The sequence below is a fragment of the Corvus moneduloides genome, chromosome 8 (assembly GCF_009650955.1).
Source record: "Corvus moneduloides isolate bCorMon1 chromosome 8, bCorMon1.pri, whole genome shotgun sequence".
NCBI classification, from domain to species: Eukaryota; Metazoa; Chordata; class Aves; order Passeriformes; family Corvidae; genus Corvus; species Corvus moneduloides.
Window position 1 is genome coordinate 35,241,277 of NC_045483.1, and position 22,504 is coordinate 35,263,780.

General features: G+C 49.0%; 1 protein-coding gene across 4 annotated transcripts in view; it reads left to right on the top strand.

Annotated features, from left to right (window-relative positions):
* The window catches only part of PRKG1 (protein kinase cGMP-dependent 1), a 370,739-nt gene that overhangs the window by 318,885 nt on the left and 29,350 nt on the right, over window positions 1–22,504 (top strand). The window lies entirely within an intron of this gene.

The following is a 22,504-nucleotide window of genomic DNA, read 5'->3' on the forward strand; positions in this document are numbered from 1 at the left end:
GCACCTCCGTGGGGGGAAAGTGAGAAGCCCCAGTTAGATATTGATTAAAAATAACTCTTGGCTTGTTTCAGGAACTAAGATCCATCTCAAAAATCTCCAGTTCATGAGCAAAACTTGTTAATCCTGCAAAATACTCGCAGATTGCTCTTTTCTTATTTTGCAGTGATATTTGAGATATTATATTTAATTAATTTTAAGGTATTAAAAGGGTTGTATTTTAGTTTGGAATAATATTTCCCTGCTGCAGATCAAATGTAAGCTTCCTTCTTAAAAAGGTGTTCCATTAAAAAGGTTAAATTCCTTAAATTGTTGTTGACTTAATGAAGAGGGTGGGAGACTACCAAGTCCCTTTATCACCCCAAAACCAGGAATTCTGGGCATGGAATGCTTCAGACAGATGGTCCCAAGTATCCCAGGCTCATTCTGTTATTATTTTATGTAAAATTTTGAGCGTTCCTATTTGGGTTCTATTGATTTCCATCGGAGCAGAAGGGAAAAAAACATTGGGAATAAAACTGGGGAAGTTTGGGTTGGGTCAGAAACGATGTTGTGGTCACAGGTTTTTGAAGGTGGCACCACAACCCATCAGCACCCAGAAGAGTGTGCCCTTCCCACACCTAGAATTTTAAGCTCTATTCTTGAGTATTTCTTCTGCCAGGAATGTTGTGGATGCAGGCTGAGGAGATCTTGAGGATACTTTGGGGAGTTTTAAGATCTGCTGTACAACCTGGGGGAAAACTGCAATTTGGGACCTCTTTGGAAGGAACTTCCTTTTGGGAGCCGCTGGGTTCTGACCTTCACATTTTTGAGTTTTTATCTTCTCCAGTCCTTTCCTTCTAATGCCAAGTGTTTCATCCCAATGCAAGGGCGAAGCCCTGCTGATGGAGGAGTTGTTCCCTAAAAGGAACAATTTTGATAGCCATTTTTTTATCTTCAAAGTCAGAGGCCGGTGCTGGAGCCCTGTCACTGCAGAGCAGGGGTGACAGTGACATTACAGTCACACCTTTGCATTTTGCCTCAGACAGAGCAGGAGGGATCAGTGTTGTCTGCCTGGAAAAATATCCAAAAAAGGAATGCTCTATTGAAAAATGGAGTATTTAGCAGCCAAATTCCGTATTCCTGTTTGCTGGGCTCCTTGAAATCTAGCAGAAAGATGGATGGAGGAGGGAAAAATGGCAAAGTTCCTTGGAGAGCAACCCCAGAGGAATTGTGAGCCCTTCCAGAAAGTTTTGGTGTTCCAGGGTTACCTCGCGAGGTGAAACTCCTCAGGGAGAAAAGTCTCCTTGGCAGCAAGTGTAACCTGGAATCCCTACCAGGCAGCAGTTAATTAGCCCCAGCTAATTGTCCTTCAAGGGCTCCTTTTTTCTGAGAGCAGGTTTGTGATAGGGAAGAACTGGGAGCATTAAACATGGGCAGGTTTGTGAGGCTTTACACAAATCCCATGGAAAGGTTTGGCTCCTCTTTTTTTGGCTCCCATCTCCTTTTCACAGCTCACGTGCCAGCTGGGAAAAGGCCTCGGGATGGATCCCATGGATCAAATGGATCAGGATGACCAAGGCCAGCTTGAGCAGGACTGGTCTGGTGGAAGGGCTTGGAACGAGATGGGCTTTGAGGTCCCTTCCAACCCAAACCACTCCAGGACTGTAAATGCCTACAAAATTAATGGCACTGGGGCTTTTTTCCCATTTCCATGCTGGGGCACATCCCTGGAGTCACAGAGCTCAGGGCATGGCTGAGACGATGTTAGGCAGAAGTTACAGGCTTGGAATATCTTTCCATGTATCCATCTGTCTTCCAGGCCTGGAAGAGCTGAACTATTTATTGAGTTTATTCTTATCTTAGAGGCACTTCCTGCTTTTTGCCAGCTTGGGGTTGGCAGTTCCCTTTAATGCCCGTCCTTTGTGTTCCCTCTCTTAAATCACCAACCACAGACATGTCATCTGTGAGACCATGATTTTAATTGCAGGCTATCATTTTAATTATAGGATTACACAGACATAAAATGGGTTATAATATTCTACTCCTTGGATGTATGCAAATGAGTTAATGAATTAATTAACTAATGGATGTTAGAGTTACCTCCTAAAAGGGGAAGGAGAGAGGCAAATTTGCTTCATGCTCTGAGGAACTGGGAGTCCAGAGGAGCAGCACCCGTGTCCCAGTGCCAGGCCCAGCCACGTTGGCATTTAGGCTAGCATGAAGGAGATGCCCAAATAATCAGGATTATCTCAGTGTAGGTTGCTTCCAGATGGAGCCATTCTGGCAGCTTCCATAAATCCAGGAGGACACGGCTGGGTGGTTCCTGCAGCAGTTGGTGGTGCCAAGTGGGGTGAGGGTCAGTGACCCCCTTTGCTCCAGGCATGCCAATCCCTCCTGCTGGGCTCTTCCCAACCTGAGAACTCCTGGCGTTGATCCTGTGCAATTACTGAGCCCTTACCACGGCTGGGGGGTTCCTCTCTAGGTGGTGCCACCTTCCCATGGCATGGCTGTGGTGCAGCGGTGTCCCTGGCCACCCAGCTGGCACAGCTGGCAGCTGCCTGGTCATGCCTGGCCGAGCACAGCCCCCAGAACCACTGTCCCAGTGCTCCCATCACATTCCCAGCTGGGTCCCAGTGCTGATCTCCTGTGGCAGCAGGGCTTGGGATCAATCCCCAGCTGAAGCCTGGATTTTGGTGCCTTCGGGCTGTTGTTCCAGGCTCTCTGCAGGAAGAGTTGTTCTGGTTGGACTTTTCCCTTGATTTTTTTTCCCATTCCAGCTGTGTTGCAGCCCTGAGGGAATGTCTGGATACTCAGAGCCAAAACTGGCTGCTTTTCACGGGACTCCAGGGGACAGGAACTTTTGTGTAGCGTATGATCCCTGTCCTTGGAGCTCCTGCCCCAGAGCCCTTCATCTTTCTGGAGCTGTGTTGTAAGGAAGAGCTTCATTAACAGCTGGACTCAAAGATCTGAGAGCTCTTTTCCAACCTGAAAGATTCTATCCGAACCTTTTTAGTCCCCTTTTCTAGTCCCCTTCTTTAGCCCCTGAGTTGTCCCTTTTTCACTTTACACCCCCTCTCCCACTCCATTTATTCCTGACAAAGCACCCCATGAGTTCATTGACTTAATTTTGCTGCAGAGGGTGGTTGTTAATATTTTTCCATTTTATACACCAATAGAAATGAAACAATACAAAAGTATAAAGTTATCCCTTAAGAAAATATATCCAAGGAAAAGAAAGGAAAAGAAATAAGGGGTAAGAGGAGAGAGAGCAGAGGAAAAATCTCACCACCCGTGGATCAGAAATGAGACTTGATTGTTGCAACTTTGATACCTGTGGGTTGAAGTGATGGTCACAGTCTTGATCCATTGAGGATGGGGAAGCATCTCCATAAACATATTAAGGCTGGATTGGCCCTCCAGCTCTGTGAAAAGGAGCAGAAAGCAGCTTCATGGAAACTCCTGTTCTGGTGTGATGGGAAAGCTTTGCCTGCAGGTGCTGCCTCTGCAGGGCTCTGGTACCTGCTGGCTTGGACACCCAGCCAGCCCTGGGGCTGTGGGGCTAAAAGAGCCCTGGGCATTAGGGAAGAATGGTTTTATTTTGTTCAGAAATACAACTGAGATAGTCCAAGGACGGTTTGAACCTCTGCCAGAAGGGAAACGGGCAGAGTTAAGATTCCAAAATGGGAGCCACCAGTTAAAGAGGATGATTTAGTGAGGGTCTGACTTGGTGCTGGGCTGGAAAACTTTGGCTGAAATAATCCACCAAGGCACAGAACATCATTTTTCCTGCAAGAAACAGCATTTCCTGGCTTTGCAGCATCAGGGAGCTGTGCTGAGGGGCTCCATCCCCCTCTGCGTCCCTTGTTCCCTAAACCAGAAACCATCTGGGAAGCAGCTTTTGCCTTGGCTGTCCATGGTGCCAGACTGGGGAGAAATCCCGTGGCACGTGCAAAAAGCTGGCAAAAAGCTCCTCAGGGCTATAAAAAGCAGAGGTTGCAGTCATTTCTTTTAAGCTCTGTAAATAATTAAACCCCTTCTCCTCCCTGGTGAGGGCTGTGAGGAAGCAATAGCTGATCGTTTATACCTGTTCAGTTCGTGTGAGCTGGGACATTTGCTGTTCAGAAAAACTGAGATTTTACGTGCCATAATTTGGCCTCTAATATGGAAGAGCTTTTTCTTTTTCTGCTGGAGAGTTTTGCTTTTCCCGGCGTCCAGCCTTAAATAATTTGTCATTTCATCCTGAAGCCACTGGTAGTTTGCATCCAGCTCTGTCAGATTTTCCTGATTGCCGTAATAAACAGGGGTGGGATTAGAAAACCATCTCAGAAGTCATTTGAAAATGTGAGAGCCCAGCAGGGTGATGTCCCGAGGTGAAGGCAAAATGTGACTTTGTTGTTTGAGGGGGGAGTTGAATTATTCACACAGAGACCACACCAGGCAGACTCAGTGGCTGCTTTCCTCTGGAGAAAGAGCACTGGGAATGCTCTGTCACCCAGCAGGGACACACTAAATTACCTTTGAAACCAAGGCTGGCTTAGTTAGGGAGTAATCTCTGTGCTCTCCCCTTGCTCAGCTGACCTTTGGATGGGATAATGGGCTTGGGCAGATGTCACATGCAAGCCTCGGTGGAGAACAGTCAGCGCCTTGGAAGCAGGCTGCTGTTCCAACAGCTGGCGGCATTTGGTTATGGAATCGGGGCTGTCCTCTTTGTTTTAGGGAATTAGGGCTGTCCTGAGGAAGGAAAAATGCAGCAGAAATCATCCTATGGATAACAAATTCCAGAGGGAGCACAAATGCAGTGTGGATGCATCCATGCACGTGGCCATTCCAGCTGCACGTGGTGGGAGCACTTGATGGTCTGGGCCTTGGAAATTTCACCAACTCCTTTGGCATGGATGTGAATCCTTCTCTCAGGAGCTGCTGGGAATACTCTGCTAATCCCAGTGCTTGCAGCTCCATGCAGCTCTGGCTCAGTGCTTTAAACAAAAACCTTGGCCAGCTTGGGGGCGGGGGGAGGCGTTGAGGCAAAGGCAGCATTAAAACATTTCTGTGCATCCCTGGCAGTGTACATTTGTTGTCCAGCACATTTTGGAGCTGTCCTGAGGACTCGTCTGAACAGCTTTGCAAGGATTGCACCACTGGAAGTTGGGCTATTTCTGTCCCGCTGTCATCTGCTGACTTAAATAACAGGGAGGCACTTGAACAAAATGTAATATAAATAAAACTCAGTGATTCTGCTGCCACAGAAAGCCACTGATCTTGGAACTGCTGGAAATAGGTGTGGGATCATTTGTGGCTTTCCCAACTCTGCAGTTCCCTGCTAGTCCAGTTCTCCTCAGTTGTACGTCAGCAGCTCAGACCCTGCTTTTATATCCAAGAATTCGTAAGGGAAAGGAGAGAAGGAGATGCAGAGCAGTGAGAGATGAAAGGCTGGTATGCGGGTGGTGCTGGCACCCAGGGAAGGTTTGGGAGGAAAAGATTCGGGAAGCACCAGGGCAGGAGGTGGGACAGCATTGTTTCCCTGCTGGCAAATCGTCTCGGCAGGGCTGGCAAAGGTGTTGCCAGATAAAGAAGCTTCTTCCCATTCACCCAAAAAACTTCCCAGGCCAGGATTTGATGGGAGTAGCTCCAAAGTTTGGAAATGCTGGTTGTTTAAACTGCAGGGAGAGGGGAAGGAGCAGAGGGTGGAGGTTCCCGTTTCAGAGTGAATATTCATTTTCTCCCCACAAACATTAGTGAGTGTGGTACCCAAAAACTGCCCAGTGAATTCAGCTGACCCCAGGACAGAAACCGTGTCAGATTGGAAATGGAATTCAATCACCCAACTGTGAAATGGAAGAATTTAATCCCACTGTAAGTGAGAAACCCAATGCAGCCTTAACTCCAAAGCTGCTGCCTACGCCTCCATCCCACCCGCAGCTGAGCCACCCAAACAAATCCTTTGTCTTCTTCCCTGTAAAAAACACTTAATCCCTTTTCCTGAGGGCTCTAATTGCTTTCCATACACAGCTTCCAGTCTAAATGTAGTTCCCATTCCACCCAGGATTTCTACCCTCGTCTCATCCTTACCTGGGGAGCCCTTTCGATGCCTAAAGGGGCTCCAGGAAAGCTGGAGAGGAACTTGGGACAAGGCGTGGAGGGTCAGGACACAGGGAATGGCTTCCCAGTGCCAGAGGGCAGGGATGGATGGGATATTGGGAAGGAATTGTTCCCTGGGAGGGTGGGCAGGCCCTGGCACAGGGTGCCCAGAGCAGCTGGGGCTGCCCCTGGATCCCTGGCAGTGTCCAAGGCCAGGCTGGACATTGGGGCTTGGAGCAGCCTGGGACAGTGGGAGGTGTCCCTGCCCATGGCAGGGGTGGCACTGGATGATCCTTCATATCCCTCCCATTCCAAACCATTCTGGGAAAGGATTCTAGGTTGGGTCTCTGCTCTCCCTGCTCCCAGCTGTGGGACCCACAGGATGTGATGCTCCCGTCTTTGGGATCACCAGGAAGGTGCCAGCCTCCCATCACAGTAACTTACACCATAACATTCAGTAATGGAGGTTTGTTTAGAAAAAGAACCTGGGTGCTTCCGACACTGTTTATGGATCCTGAGAAACTGCCACCATGGGATATTAATATTTTAATTGTTTTTAAATTATTTTTTCCATTTGCTTGTTTGCAGCACTTAGAATCCCAGAATAGTTCAGGTTGCAAGGGACCTTAAAGCCCATCAAGATCCATGGGCAGGGGCACCCTCCACTAATCCCAGGTTTCTCCAAGTGCATTCAGCCTGGCCTTGGAGCCTTCCAGGGATGGGGCACACCCACCTTAGGGCATCCCAAACCCCACACTGGGCAGGGCACTTGGGTTTTCCTGGCTGTGCTCTGCTCCACTTACGTTGATTTGTCCTCGCTTGCATTTGCTCCATTTTCTCAGTGCCTCACTGAACGCTCCATGAAATGATTTGAGAAGTGCTGAGCTCTAAATCTTTAAATCATCTGAAAAAAGAAAATTTAAAAAAAATAAAAAAGGAAAAACTGTTCCCGTGATGTAGCTGATCCCATGGCTTCTGCGGAGGTATAACAAGATAAAACATCAGAGGTGCAGATAAGATGACAGTGGGAATATGTGAGATAAGCTCAGTGCCTGTAAACCTTGAAAGAGGAGATCAAAGCCTGATCTGTCCCATTATGTTGGACATTAATGTAAAACTACCTGGAGGTTTTTAATGGGGCTATTGTTATTAAATTTCTGATGCGAGTTAAAAGCCCCTCATTCGTGGCTGTATTTAAAATTCATTTCAGTGATGGCAGTGAGGTGTTTCTGGCTTTGTCTGCTCAGCAAAGCAGTGCAGGGAGACGCGTTTGAGCCCTGACTTTGCTATCTCTTGGTTTCCTGTCATTTTCCTGTACAATTGCTCTGCAGAAAACCTCAAATAACATCATTTATTGATCCCAAAGCGTGGGCTCGGAGCGATACCATGAGCTCCGAAGTGTGCAATTGGAATTTGCTCAGCTGCTGATGATCTGAGTCAAACCACTGTGCCATACTCCCCAACCCCTTCCGAGCTGCAGGTCCTGGTGCTGATCTTAATCTCGGATTCAATCTCAGACCTGGGTGCATCTCCATCCTCAGCAAGGTGCATTCCTCACACAGGGATCCTTATTCCCTCGTCCCTTTGGAGGCTGCTCCTGTGTGGGAGTGATCTCATCCATCCTGGAGGGCAGCATGGAATTCCTACGGCTTGGAACTCTTGGAGGAGCCCAAGATGGGAGAGTGGCTGGCAGCAGGCCAGGCCAGGGCAGGGACTCTTGGAACATGCAGGGAAATTGCCAGGGAGGCCCTGCAGATGCTGGCTTGGCACCAATTAAAAAGGCACCCCTCGGCTGCTTTGAAACATCAGCCATGCCCTTAAATTCCCCCACTTCCAGCTTCCCAGCCATTTCCTACACTCAGGGAATGAGGGCCTGGAGTTCAGCTTTGAAGGCCGTTTTACCAACCCCACAATCCCAAATCAGCTGCTTAATAGCGATGCGGGAGCTGAGTTGTCACATTTTGCATCTGGGTCAGATTCAGACATGAAAATATTTAAGAGCTGAGCGAGTGCTTAGTGAGGATGTGACCTCCTGCCTGGAAAAACAGCAGATCTAGGAGAAAATGCTGCTCCAAGCTTTCTGCTCCCTGCAGCTCACGCGTGCCCTTGCTAAGTATTGAAGCTGACATTTAAAGCAAAAAGGATTTACTCTCATATTTTATGGCTGCAGCCTCTGCAAAGGGTAAAGTCCTGCAGGAGTGAGCCTTGCACCAGTCACAGACCACACTCAGCACGTCCCAAAGTCCCCTGAAAATTAAATATCATCAACTGCTTTTCTTCCAGCCAGCTAAAACTCTGCTCATTTAAACTTTCTTTTAGTGGGCTTGGGAAATGCAGCAGCAAAACGAAGAATATTTCCTCCTGTTTCTGCTTGTGTTCCAACCTCTCCGTTGTTTCTCAAGCAGGCAGGTTTTTATCAGTGCCTCATTATCCAGGACAGCTCCTTGGAAAGGCAAGAACCACTCAGACTTCTCACAGAGAAAGGGGAGGTGCAAAAGCTGGAAACAAGCAGTGCTGACCTTCCCTTTCCTGCTGGCTTGGTGATGGTAGGAGGTGGGAGGCTCTCGACTGAAGTGTCCTTTCATAGTGAATCTCTTTGCATGGCTTCAAGCATTTTGCAATATTGTTTTAAACATGGCTGGGGGGAAAGAAATTTGAATCTTTTTTTGACCTGCAGCATCTCCTGGGCCATTAAACAGAGGAGCTGAGCATGAGAAAACTGAGCTTGGGAGGTGCCAGGGCTTCATTGCTCAGAAACTCCACAGGAGCTGCTCCAGTGAATTCCCCTTCTAAGTCACTGAGTGTTGGATGGCGCAGCCTGGCTTGGAAATGAAAATAATCACACACACCTCAGCTTTTTGAAAGTTTTCCTAATTTTCCCCAAGTTGCAGTGGATGGAATTGCTTAGAAAATGAACATTTCTAGTAGAGGGTGTCATTCCTTCTGCTGCAGAGGCTCAGGAGAGGCTGATCTGTGTCACCCCTTTGGAGAAGGCACAACAGGGGTGCCCAAGGATAAACACTCCTGGGATCTTTGTAAATGGCCATTGCAAGTGTTTCTAGGAAAAAAAAAGATTCAATCATATTTTATTATGGCCTTCTAAAAACTCTCCAGAGCTTGGCATAGTTTGTAGTCCCAGTAGTATCTCTGTCCCATTTCCAGTGTTCTTGTTGGGAAGAATCGTCATGTTGGAATAGAATTGATAATCCCAAAGTGATCATTTTCAATTAAATTGATAATTTTCCTGAAGTTCTTCATCTTTTCATCTTTAAAAACCCCCTTTCACGATTAAAAATAAAATTATCCAGGACCACTTTCCAGATACTTCCAAAAGCATCCTGCCTGCTCTTTCCCCAGAAACCCATTTTTACAGTGCTTTTTACAGAACTTCCACACTTGTGCCAATATTCATTTAAAATGATGAAGTCCACCTGAGAAGGGCCTAAATTAGCGCACAGCTCCAGTGTTGAGGGCTGAGAATCCAGAGGGACCTGGGGCAATTTGGGGGAGTCAGGGTTTTGCTGGGGTTTTGCTGCCTCCAAAACGAAATAATCCAGGGAACAGCTCAACTTCAGCAAGTGGGATCAGCCTCTTGGGGTGATTGAGGAAGTCAGGATCAGATTGTGAATGAGGAGCTGGGGTTTTGCTGCCTCCAAAACGGGAAAATCCAGAAAGCATCTCAGTTTCAAGAAGCGGGATCGACCCCTTCCCAGTGACTCTGCGGGTTATCATCTGTGTGCTATCTCTCTCTTTGATAAGGTGCAGCCTTATCTGGCTCTGCCATTAGAAAAGCGCAGCGCCCGTTAGTGATATTTATTTGTCTAATAAAACACAACATTTCCAGCTTGGACCTGTTCATTTGGATTTTACACTTCTGCTCTTTACGCTCAGTTTCTATGGGAACCTGGGCTGTTATAGCAGTGGAGAATAAAGAGGTGAGGAGAACTCTTGGAAAACACAGCTCCATTTTTCCCCTGAATTGCCAGGCACAAACACTCAGCTTAGAGCCAAATAAACTGAGAAGGGAACAATTAAGGCAGGAGAGTTGATAATCATTGAATCTCTGCTTGCTGAAACATCTCAGTTATGCTTTTCTGCTTGGAAAATCCAGGTGTGATGCTGAAAAGTTGGGTTTGGGGAGGAGATAACAGGTTGTGGTGCTTGGCTTTATGGCTATTTTAGCGCAGACTAGAAATTTTATCAACGCCCTGTCTTTTCGGTGCAATTAATTACAGCTGATGAGGTGGAAACGTGGCTCATGTACAATTCTGTACACGAGAAACACACTCCAGGTCACCCATCCTTCAGGATCTGCTGTGTCTCTCAGTGGTTAATGCAGATGAGCTGAAATAACGAGCGCAGAATAGTTGGGCAAATGCCCTTAAGGACATTCCCTGCCGCAGCACGATCTGAATTCTGGACGAGGTGCTGGACTGAGGCTTGGGCTCGATGATCTGACAAGTCTTTTCCAACCTAAATGATTCTGTGTTTGCATTTCCACCTGACTTGGAGGGATGTGGGCTCAGTGCTCTGAATACAGAGTGTCAGCAAGGTGAAGATGAATTTTACATCTTCCAGCAGGTCTGCGTTTATAATCCAGCAGATTTGAGGAACTTGATGAGGATATAAGCAACAAAAAGGCTTTTGAAACAGTTGGTGCAGAGAAGCTGTGGCTGCCCCTGGATCCCTGGCAGTGTCCAAGGCCAGGCTGGACATTGGGGCTTGGAGCAGCCTGGGACAGTGGAAGGTGTCCCTGCCCATGGCAGGGGGTGACACTGGGTGGGCTTTAAAGTCTCTTCCAAACCATTCCATGATTCTGGGATTTCAACAGAGTCACTTGCTCAACACCAGCAGAGCCTCTGATGTTGGAGGCTCCAGGAAAAAAGGCTTTTTTTTCACAGCCCTTGGGCCGAAATTGGCTCATCCTTCCATCCCTGAATCCAGGGGAGGGGTTTGGAGCCCTGGCAGCTTTGGAAATACCATGACTGTTGTCAAAAGGCCTCACACAGAAAGCCTCAAAACCCACCCTGCTAAAAAATAAACAGTGAACCACATATTTTGTGCCTTAATAAGCTAAAACACTGGCAGCTACTTAAAAAGGCAATTCTGATGTATTCCTGAGGGATGCAGACAGTCCTAATCCCAAGTATGGCTTACAAAGGAGCTCTGCCCTCCTGCCTTGCCTGGCGTTAATCAGGCTGAGGTGCCTGACAGGAAAATCTCCCAGAATTACATTTGTTCGGCACAGAGCTGAGCTCAGGCCTCCCCTGATTCGTTTTCAGGCAAAGGGAAGCTCATTTGAAAGCTCCACTGCTAATTCCAGGAAAGGAAGAAGGCATTAAGGCTCTGCTGGGAGTTTCAAGTGACAGCAGAGCCATTAGTGGAGGGGAAGTGCAGGAAGATGATCTTTATCAGAAACCACATGTTTGGCTGTGTAGTTCAACCCCAGCAATCACTATTTACCCCTTGGTCAAGGATTGTTTTATTGCATTAAAAAAGAAATGTTTGTGGGTCTCTCCTTCCTCCCAGTGAGCAGCAGGTGGAGTTTGGGTGTTTATTGAAGGTGCTGAAGGTGGGAGGAGTAAAAGCTGCTCGTGAAGGAAGAGAGGATCCCCTCTGAAAATAGAAAAGGGCTTTTGGAAGGGTTTTGTGTAGACTGAGCAGGAGGTGATACTGGAGAAGGGAAGGCCTTTGGAAAGAATCTCTCCATCTTTCTTGGGGAGCCCCTTCAGGCACTGGAAGGCCCCAGTGAGGTCACCCCAGAGCTTCTCCTCTCCAGGCTGAACAATCCCAGCTCTCCCAGCCTTTCCTCCCAGCACAGCTGCTCCATCCCTCTGCTCATCCTGGAGCCTCCTCTGGGCTCGCTCCAGCAGCTGAAATCCTTGCTGTGATCTGGGTTTTGTCTGGAACACTCCCACAAAGGGATCATCCCTTAGGAGGGCCAAGGTTTCTGTTGGACAAGCATGAGGAGGGTGGGTTTGGTGTGCAGCATTCTGCTCCATTCTGTAACATCTTTCCAGGAGCTCCAGAGGCTGCCAGAGTATTCCAGGGAATATCACCACATGCTTGCTCTGCTTCTCCATGTGCTTCCTGTTCTCCTGAGGAGAAAAATGGGCCTTTGACCTGATCCCAGACATGCCCCAGGTGATCTGCCCGAGGGTAAATCTCCAGTGGATCTTCATTTTCCACATCAGGAAATGGATCAGAAGAGACGAAGTGAATTAACCAGAATTCATAAAAAAAACAGGTCTGACACCCTCCTGCTCTCCCCCATCTTCAGGGAACAGCTGGCAGAGAAGGAGCCCGAGTGGGAAGAGCTTCACCTGCAGAATGATTTCCCCTGTAAGGAGCTAACATTGGGTCATTACAGCACAGAATTAGGCTGTAAAAGTCAGGTACTGAAATGTGGACAAGAGTTGCTAGAGCAGGGAGTGTTCAGCATTATCCCGGATAGTAAACATTCAGATAGTCCAAAAACCCCTGGATTTTAGTGAAATAATATCTCCCTTTACTAAATATATCCTGAAAATGCTGAACTGTGGGCAGTTTTCAGGCTGGGGAGTCCCAGTATGCTCAGCCATGACTCCTGTGGTGCTGTAGTTTATATAAAGCCAGGCTGTTTTCCTGCTCCTTCCCTGGTGATCCCTGACATTCCATCCTTCTTCTTGCCCATCAGCATGGAGCTGATGCTTCCCTAGGGCTGTCTTAGGGGGAATCGTCATCCCAGAGCCTGGTTTTGGCATTGGAAGTTTGGGGTTTTTTTTCTATCTCATTTTCATTTCATCTTTATTGGAAAAGTGCTGAGGTGCTTCTGCCACGCCCTTCCCAAGGTCCTTCTGCAGCTTTCTAGCTCACTCCATTTCTTTTCTGCTGCTCTGAGTGTCTGGATGTGCACAGAAAACCTCCTAGGTACCTTTACCTGTCTGAATTTTGACTCCATCAAGCAGCACCAACTCCAGCAGAGTACCCTCAGGGTCACAGGTGGTGTCCCTCTGCTCTGCAGATCAGTTCTTTCTCCATGAGAAGACTTTTCCTGGCAGCTTCGTGTCTTTAATAGCCTTTGCTGATGAACATTCTGAGAGAACTTTTGGAAACCACATCCAACTCTGTCAAGCAGATCAACCTTTAGTGTGACCCCTTCAGGAACCTCAGTATGTCTCTTTATGGGAGACAGTAAATCGATTTTATTCTGCTCTTGATGAGTTTTCACTTACAGATACAAATGATACAAGCTGGAGGTCCCGAGGTCAACTCTGTGAGACCATCACAGGCTCACGGAGTTACTGAGGCTGGAAAAGCCCTCCTAGCCCATGGAGTCCAGGCTGTGCCCGATGCCCACCTTGTGCCCAGCCCAGAGCACTGAGTGCCACCTCCAGCCCTTCCTTGGACACCTCCAGGCATGGGCACTCCAAAGCTCCCTGGGCAGCCCCTGCCAAGGCCTGAGCACCCTTTCCATGCAGAAATTCCTGCTGCTGTCCAAGCTGAGCATCCCCTGGCCCAGCCTGAGGCCGTTTCCCCTTGTCCTGCCCCTGTTCCCTGGCAGCAGAGCCTGACCCCCCCGGCTGCCCCCTCCTGTCAGGGACTTGTGCAGAGCCACAAGGTCCCCCCTGAGCCTCCTTTGCTCCAGGCTCAGCCCCTTTCCCAGCTCCCTCAGCCGCTCCTGGGGCTCCAGCCCCTTCCCAGCTCCATTCCCTGCCCTGGACACGCTCCAGCCCCTCCAGGGCTCTCTGGCCAGGAGGGCCCAGAACTGGACACAGCCCTGAGGTCCCTCAGCAGGGCCAGCACAGGGGACGGGCCCTGCCCTGGGCCTGTGGCCACCCCATGGCTGGCCCAGCCCAGCGGCCATTGGCCTCGTGCCCCCCTGGGCATCCCTCGGCTCCTGTCCAGCCGCTGGCACAGCACCCCCAGGGCCTTTCCCGACGGGCCCTTTTGTTATAAACGGCCCAGATCCGCAATGGATATGAGTTATTAAAATTTACTGAGAACGCAAAAAACCCATTGGCAAAGCCGAAGGCCAGCGCTGCGAGCCCAGCGGGCTGCCAGAGGCTCGCTCCGGACGCGGCGGATCGGCCTTTTCCCGCCTCGCGCCTGAGGCGCAGCAACCCCGGGCCCTGCGTGGCCACGCCCCCCTGTCAATCTCCTGCGAGCCCGCGCTTTTCTGCCGCTGAGGCGATCGGCGTTTGCGGCGCTCAGCGCTGCCCTCGCTCCTCTCGTGGCGCTGCTCCCGCAGCCCGGCCGGCAGCAGCTCGCTCCCCACAGAACGGGCGCTGCCACAGGAACCCACCCAGCCGCCGCCAAACCAAACCTGTACCATCAAAGCCCCCCCGACAGCATTAAACCTTTAACATCTATATTAGACCTTTGATATTTCCACCGGATAATATCATAATACCCAACATTATAGTCCCTAATATAACCGATAATAGAACTCATAATTAATACAACATATGGCGAAAGCCAACCTTCAAAAGTCATTCCTAACGCTTTCCAGCCCCTCTGCCGCAGCCTGGAGCTGCAGGGCTTGGGGTGAGCCCAGGGCAGGACGCGGCACTTGGCCTTGCTGAACCTCAGCCCATGGATCCAGCCTGTGCTGATCCCTCGGCAGAGCTTCCTGCCCTCCAGCATACCCACACTCCCACCCAGAAATGTTCTAAAAAGTTTTGTTGCCTCCCGAGGAAGCAGTGAGGGTGTAAATCTGCTGCTCCGTGCAGATGTATGGAATTCCAGTGTATCTGCGCTACCTACAGAAAAGTTATGTCAGGGAATTAGGGCACCCTGGAGAGCTGCAGGGCATGCAGGGAGGCTGAGGGGCACTGGGAGGGGAGGCATTGGGACAAACTGGGAACGTTGCAGTTGTTTGATGAAAATAATGACGATGCTTTGAAAAAACGGCGCTGCTCCATAAAAGCAGGACAGGAAGCAAATGAGAGCGTGGAGGAGCACGCGGATGTCCCCAAAGGCCAGGCCTTCCTAGAGCTGCTTGAGGGTGCATGGCAGTGAGCTGAAGGATCCTCTCTGGAAACGTGGGATATTCCTGCCCTCCAGTGGAAGCATGGAAAAGTGCTGGATAAGGGATGGGAACCTTCCAAGCATGCTAAGAAACCCTCAGGAAGCTCCTTGCTTTTGATCCGCTGTCCCCTGAGCTGCTCCTGGCGTTCTCTGCTGGAGCCCTCGGGCCCCTCTTTGTTCCCCACCCCAGACCTGCCTTTGTCCCATGGAATTTTCCAGAGCTCGGCACTGATCCAAGGGGATGGTGTGTGAGAGTCCAGTGCTGGGAACGTGGCTTGGAGGGGTTTTGGGGGAGCACTCATCTGTGCAAGTTCAGCTCCTGGGATGGCAAGAGCTCTTCTCCAGAACAAGCTGCATGCGTGGGAGGTGTTTTAGGAAATACTGTGCTCCATCAGAAAAGCAGGAATGCCGTTGAACCGCTGGGATGTGCAGGGTTTGCTGCCTGGATTCCCCAAATGAGCCAGCTTGCATCCCTTTCCCAGGCAAGGAGTTCACTGAGGTAAAAAACCCTGGGAGTTCAGGTGCTTTGTTTGGCTCCTTGTTTTCCTAATCCCTTCCTGATTATCACAGGACAATATTCCAGTGTTGGCAGAGCACTGGGGAGTTTCTCCGGCGGTGGATTTCGGCGCAGCAGCGAGAACTCTGCTTTTCCCTGGCTGCCATGTGTTAAATAAATAAATGCCTGATAAGAACTTCCTTTTATCTGGTCAGGACAAGCTGTGAGATCGAACAGCTCCTGTCTCACCATGTCAGACATGAACAGCTTCCAGGGCAGCCTGGGAAGCACAGCTCTGGGCTCTGATGCTTTCAGACACTGCAAGGAGGGGCCTTGAGTTTCCCAGTCTATCCCAGTTCTGTGCAGATCTGTTGGAAGTGCCTCAGTGCATCCAGCTGGGTCCTGTCTCTGCCCGTGGCCTCCAGCAGGTGGCTGGAAGGGGGAGAAGAGCAAAGAGGTGATTATTGATTTATTGATTTATTGATTTATTGATTGGGAGCCTCCAGTCTCCAGCGATTTGGGACTCGGGCACTTCCTGCTGTCAATAGATTTGAGCATTCCTTGGTGGTTTCTCCTCCTGAATCTGCACAGCTGCTTCCCGTGGCACACCCTGACCTTTTCAACTTTGATCAGCTCCTGCCAGTTGTCTCTTCCCCTAGCACAGAATCCCATCCAGATCCATCACTTCCCCGTCCCTTTCCCAACCTTACTCCTTAGCTTTTGAGGTGAGAGCAGTACAGATGGATGAATGACCACCACCACCTGCTTAGGCAGGATTTTTTTCCCCCTCACGGCATTTCTACAGGACTTCCAGTGCAGGCATTACCTTGTCCCTTCGTGTCTTTAATTCCTTGTGCAGTTTTTCACCTTGGGCTTCTGTTTGCTGGTTTTGGTGATTTCATATCCTTGACCAATGCTGTCATTTTACTTCTTCTCCCTGTTTTTCCAGTTCATCCCTAAAGATGTTGAGCAGGAAGGATCTGAGCGCTGCTGACCTCCCTCCATTAGGAAAACGACCGCTGCATTTCCTATTTTGCACTTATTTTGTTTTAATCAATGCACAGACCTTCCTTCTTATATCACTTCTGTAAGAGCCTTTCAAACCTTGTCAGATGGCTTTAGGAAATCCAAGCCAACTGCATCCAGCAGCTCTCTCCTCCCCACATGCCTGGGGTCTCCTTCAAAGAGCTCCAGTGGGCTCGGGAAGCGCCTTGGCTCTTCCCCAAAGAACTCAGATTTATCCATGTGTCAAGTGCTTCTGTTAGGACAGATGTTGGGTTTAGGGGACTACAGGGCTCTGGATCCCATCAAAAAGCCACTTCCATCCTCGAGGTCACACAGAAGTGCTGGGGGAGGCCCATCTGGTCCCTCCGTCGATGTGGGTCCCCTCATGACACTTCAGTGGGGTTCCCCTGGAGCTTCCCTGGGAAGGAAGATGTGCTGGGAGGGTCTCCCCAAGGCCTTCCATGTTGAGCCCAGGGGCAAAAAGGACACTGAGCTTCTCTCACATGGCTTTGTTCTCCTCGGTGGGCTCTTTCCAGAGGGTCTCTGTAGGGTCTCTACAGCCCATGGTCAGGTTCGTGCTGCTGCTGTGGTCAGGAAGGGTTTATTATTTGGTTTGAAGCCTTTTGAAGTTGTTATTTGCTTTTTTTTTCTGTTTTATGGTGTTTTTCCTTTCAACTGGACCAGATTTGGTTCTTTTTTCTTTCCTCTTTCTTGATTTGTTTGAAACGACTTCGTATTTGAAGGGTACTCTTGCTTTTAATGTCCTGGCTTGTGCTTCTGCTCAGCTGCTCCAAATTCCTGCTGGCCTCTCCTAGGTCCACACTGGGTGTGTTTGCTGTGTCCAGATCCCCATGTGCCACTGCTGAGATTTCATTCTCCTCCTCAGCTCTTTCAGCTGCTCTTTGAATTCCCTTTTGGGACTTTTGAAGTGGTGCTTTTCTATGAAAGCTCTCTCTGGCAGTGGTAGATCTCAGCACATCGTGTTTTTTCTCTTACAAGGAGGTTCTCCCAAGGGTAGGACTTTGAATTGGGCTTGACTTACCTTTTCTGATCTGCCCTGTGGCTATCACTGCCCCTGGATCCCTGGCAGTGCCCAAGGCCAGGCTGGACATTGGGGCTTGGAGCAGCCTGGGACAGTGGAAGGTGTCCCTGCCCATGGTAGGGGGGTGGCACTGGATGGGCTTTGAGGTCCCTTCCATTCCAAACCATTCTGGGATTCCATGAAATGCCCCTCAGCAGCCCTTGGAGAAGGAACACGAGTTCTCTCAGGGTAGATCTCTGCCTCTTAGCAGCTGCCAAGCTGGAAACCCAAGCTCACAAGGGATTTTTTCCCAGAGGATTTGGGCCATTGGAAAGAAGAACTGAGGGCAAAATGCTGACAAAGTTGTCTGAAACCCCCAGGACTTGAACAAATGCACAGTAAGTGGTGAGCACAGTGAACTGGACAAGTAAATGTGTCTGACATCATCAATATATTGATCTGTTCCTCACATTCCTTAAAAAATTGAAGAGGAGAAAGCTGCAACCGAATCCTTTGAACGTGAGCATCGCCGTTGCCATGGGGACCTTCCTCCGTGCTGGTCCTGCCTGGAGGCTGGAGGCAAAGGGGCTCTTTGGTGTCGATGTGCTCAGCTGAGCCCCTTTGGGGCTGCTGGGATCTAATGAGCACTTTGCAATTAGCTGGGGAGGTTTTGTAGAGCAGAACTGTGATTTGAGCAATTTCAGGCTGTAGTTAGGCTGAGCTTTCCTTGAGATCATGTCTGGCTTTCCAAGGGGGGGACACGGCTCTTCCCCAATGAATCCCAACAACTTCCCTTAAAATACCTTTGGTGGTGTTCAATCCTTGGCACCCGGTTTGGTAGCTGGGATTTATTGCCCTCACAGAGTTCATTTGGAATTTTAATGAACAATTGTTGTTTTGGACAGTATTCACATGCGTTCTCCTGGGTGTTTTCCAAAGGAAGAAATCCCCAAGGGATCTGTAGGTATTGCCTCGGAAGTCAGTCAGAAAAGCGAAAGGAAAAACCCTTGATGCCTTATTTTCCAAAGAGATTTTATTGCCTACAGATCCAAACTGTTGAATCCAGGAGGATGAGGAGAAAAATGAGGAGAAAAGAGGGAATTCAGGGAATTGTCTCCTTCCTGACCAAAACACTCTTTTTTTTTTTCCTTCTAAATTATTCAGGGGCATTAAAGACCACCATGGGAAGTTTCTTTTTCACTGCCTTTGTGCCAACCATCTGCAAAATGCAGCTGATTCAGCTGCTCGGTGTGGGGGTTTAAACCCCAGTTTGCCCCAGGAATCCATGGTTTGATATGAATTACTTGGCTGTCGATAAATAACATCTTATGCTTTTCCATTTTATAGCAGATGTTCTTTCCATTGGAATGAAATGAGGTTGCCGAGGTCTGAGTGCAGCGTTTGAGGTGCCGTGAGAGGTCTTCTGCTCTTCCTTAGGATTTTGTTCAGCCTGGAATTCCAGGCTGTGCTGGGCCAGGATAGAATGTGATATGAGGCATGTCTTTGGTGTCCAGCTAAAATCATCCAGAGTTAAAGCAAGAGACCAGGAGAAAGGGAGGGGAAAGAGAAGGAACAACCCCCATCCTTAAGCAATATCCTTTAACACTGCACAGAACAGGAAACTCCACCAGAGGAAGGAATATTCCACATCCTCCCTCCGCCCCTTTTAATTAAAATGGATTCAGATCTGGGGGTTGTAATCAGACTGTTCTGTAGGGTGTCTTGTTTGAACTATTTCAGGACATTTTGGCATGAGGAATATTACAAATGTCGTTTTTACCTGGAGCTGAATCCAGCACTTCCCAGAGAAGGAGGTGGGGAGAGTCCTGTGGGAAGCGTGGAGCTGTTTCCTTAGGAGTTCAAGGAGGAACACGTGCATCTGGAAAACAAATACACATTTCCGTGGTGACCTCCCTGTGACTTCCAGAGAAAACCAGGGAGTGTGTTCCCTAAAAACCCTCCTTGTGCTCTACTGAGAGCGCTGGGGCTCAGGTCTGTACGGAGTTCCCATCACCTGGCATTTTCTATCCCGGTGTGTTTGACTGTCCCACCAAAACTGTGGCTTTTTCCTGGCACATCAGCATCGTGTGGATGCGTAAGGGACAATTCCACAACGTGGGCGCTGGGTTGGGATTTTGGGAGCTCGGACCCCTGGGGGCTCTCGTGGGCTTTAAAGGGAGCGATGCACCTGCCTGTGTTACCAGAGGAGAGGGTCCCACAGGAATATCTGGAGAAAAAGGGTGAGATTTGCATCTGAAGGGGTTTTCTCCCAGATGAGGTCCCACTGCGGGGTGGGAGGCGCTGAACCCAGCAGCACAAGGTGTTTAATGAGGTATCCCAATCTCCTGGCACATTCAGGGCTTCCACAATACTCACTCCAAAAAATCCAGGCTTCTCAAAGAGCCTGGATGAAGAGAAGCACTTTCTGAGCTGCTTTGGCTGCATTTGAGTGTGTTCAGTTACAATTCTGGGTGAGATCTGTGCAACATCCAAGTCTTCAAAGCCCCAGAATTCCAACAAATCTCTTTGTTTAACTACTGAACCAACCCGGGATGAGCTCAGCTTGCTCCAGCAGCACAGTATCATGTTTGTGATGCTGAGCTCTCACTGAAAAGTGATTTGCTTTTAAAAAAGGGGAGGGGACAAATGAACCTGTGAGGTTTTTAACCCTGTATTTTTAATTTCAGATCTCCCTCCCCTTCCAGAGGAAGTTAGAGATGCCATGGTGACACTGAACCGTGCCATAAATCCAATCCCTCCTGATGGGAGAGAATTTTCTAAAAGTCCTTGCAAGGAGTTTCAAAGATAAACCGAGACTTTTCCTGGAGTTTCAGTGCTTCCAGATAGTTGTTTATGAAGTCTTATCAGAGGAACAGAGCCACTAGCGTGACCCAGGTACAGCATAGAGCACAGAAAGCAGGAGAGAAGTCTCTAATTATCAAGATTTGCACAGCCTTTTAAAGATAATTTAACCAATAGTTACTAAAAACGTATGTTATTTTCACTTTCCTACCAATTATTCAGTAACACGGCCAGGAACTGCGGAATTCCTCATCCAGTCATTCCAAACTACTTTTACTGCAGAATATGGAGTAGTAAAGGAAGAAGGGAGAAAGTTTAGAGAACAACAACAATCCTTCATTTTGATATTTTTTACTCTTATCTATTTACTACAAAGAGAAGCCCAAAACCTCTAAAATTTTTCACCCTGTGACAATCTTACATAGCAGTCTATCACCTAATTCACACCACTGTATTTTCTAGTTCTTGTCTGATCGTTGGTAATTTTTTCCAAGGTTGGAGGTTAAAACAGTGTTTTTCAGGGGGGTAAGAACCCTTAAAAACAGGCAGAGAAATATTCTTAGCACTCTGGGTTCCCACACCGTGGCTTCAATATCTGGTTTAGCTGCCACTCCAATCTCCACTGCTGTAAGAAAATCTAAAGCAGGGGATGTGCAATTTTCTCCTGATGCGAAAGGCTGTGATCTCAGGTGCTGGGGCATCCAAGAGAAATTCCCAGCCCTGAAGATATGGCCTTGAAAAGAAATCCAGCCTTTCTTTTCCATGCAATGGTCCCTGCAGCTGCAGCTTCAAACCCAGCGGCACCACCAGCACAGGGCTTTTAAAAATCCCAAGGAAAAGGCTCCTGGTTTGGATTTTTGAAGGTGTCAGATGTGGAAGGCAGTGGGAGGAGAAGCTAAATCAGGAGTTCAAGCCACCCCAGAAGGATGGGCTGAGGAATCCTAGCCTAGGAATTCCTGGGTTATTATTCCCGTATGTTCACCCTACATCCATCTACAGATCCATCCTTCCACTCTTTCAGTGGGGTTTGCAATTATAAAACATCGAGAGCAGCAGATGAGTTTGATGTTCTCCTCCTCGGTCTTCCTTGGGGCAGGGCAGCAAATCCTCCTCTGGAGGTAAATCCTGTCTGAGCAGCCAGGATCTGTGGGTGACATCCATCCCTCCCTGGGCTGGCTCGGCATTAGGGTGGCTAATCCCAGGCAGGAGTTATCGATGGAGATATCCTGGAATAACTCTGGGATCTGAATTCGTGAGCGAGCTCAGAAATGGCAGTAATGTGACAGAGCTGGGAATGAATTCAGCTGTTCTGTCACATTTGTGATGGGCAGGAAAACAGGCAAAGAGCTGCGCTTTTCCTCAGAATCATCCTTCCCAAGGCAGCTTTTCCTGAAAGGGTCTTTGGGAAGTTCCCAGGTGCATTTGTGCATCAGGAGGGAGATGGACACGTGGTGCCCAGAGGAAGGAGCACAGAGGCCTTTCCCACACATCCAGGACATTGTTATTCCCTGCTCTCACTGCCTGCTCTGCCTGAGGGGAATTTTGGGGCAAACACCCCCCTTCCAGCTAATCCGTGGAGACCTGGGAGTGCTCAGATCCTGGAGAGGTCTGGAGAGCAGGTTTGGCCTTTCCCAGCAGAGGTTGGGTTCATGCCCTGGTTATTTTTTCCTGCTGCAAAGGTTTGTCAAGGAACATCACCCCCCAAAAGTCCTGACCCCATGATTGATACCTGTGGGGAATGCTGGATAAGGGTTTGCATGTGGGATGGGACCTCTGAGAGGACGAGTGGCCACACACCATGAAGAAATAGGGATTTGCTCTCAGTGCCTGCCAGGAATTTGCTTTCAGCCATTCCCAGGCTCTGGATCCCACTGGTTGTGTTGATGCCCTGTGGCTGTCCCTCTGCCTGAGCCCTCTCAAACAGAGCACAGCTGAAGCTCAGCATCTCATGGACACCACACGAGGTGCTTTTGATTTCACTTTCACCTATTCCTAGATTCCCCCTTGCCCCAAATCCTTGGGGAACACGTGATCCTGAGCTTTTGGGAGTCATTGGAGCCAGCAGGGAAGGGAAGGCCTGGCAGCCCTGCCACCATTTGCTGCATCTGCTCTTC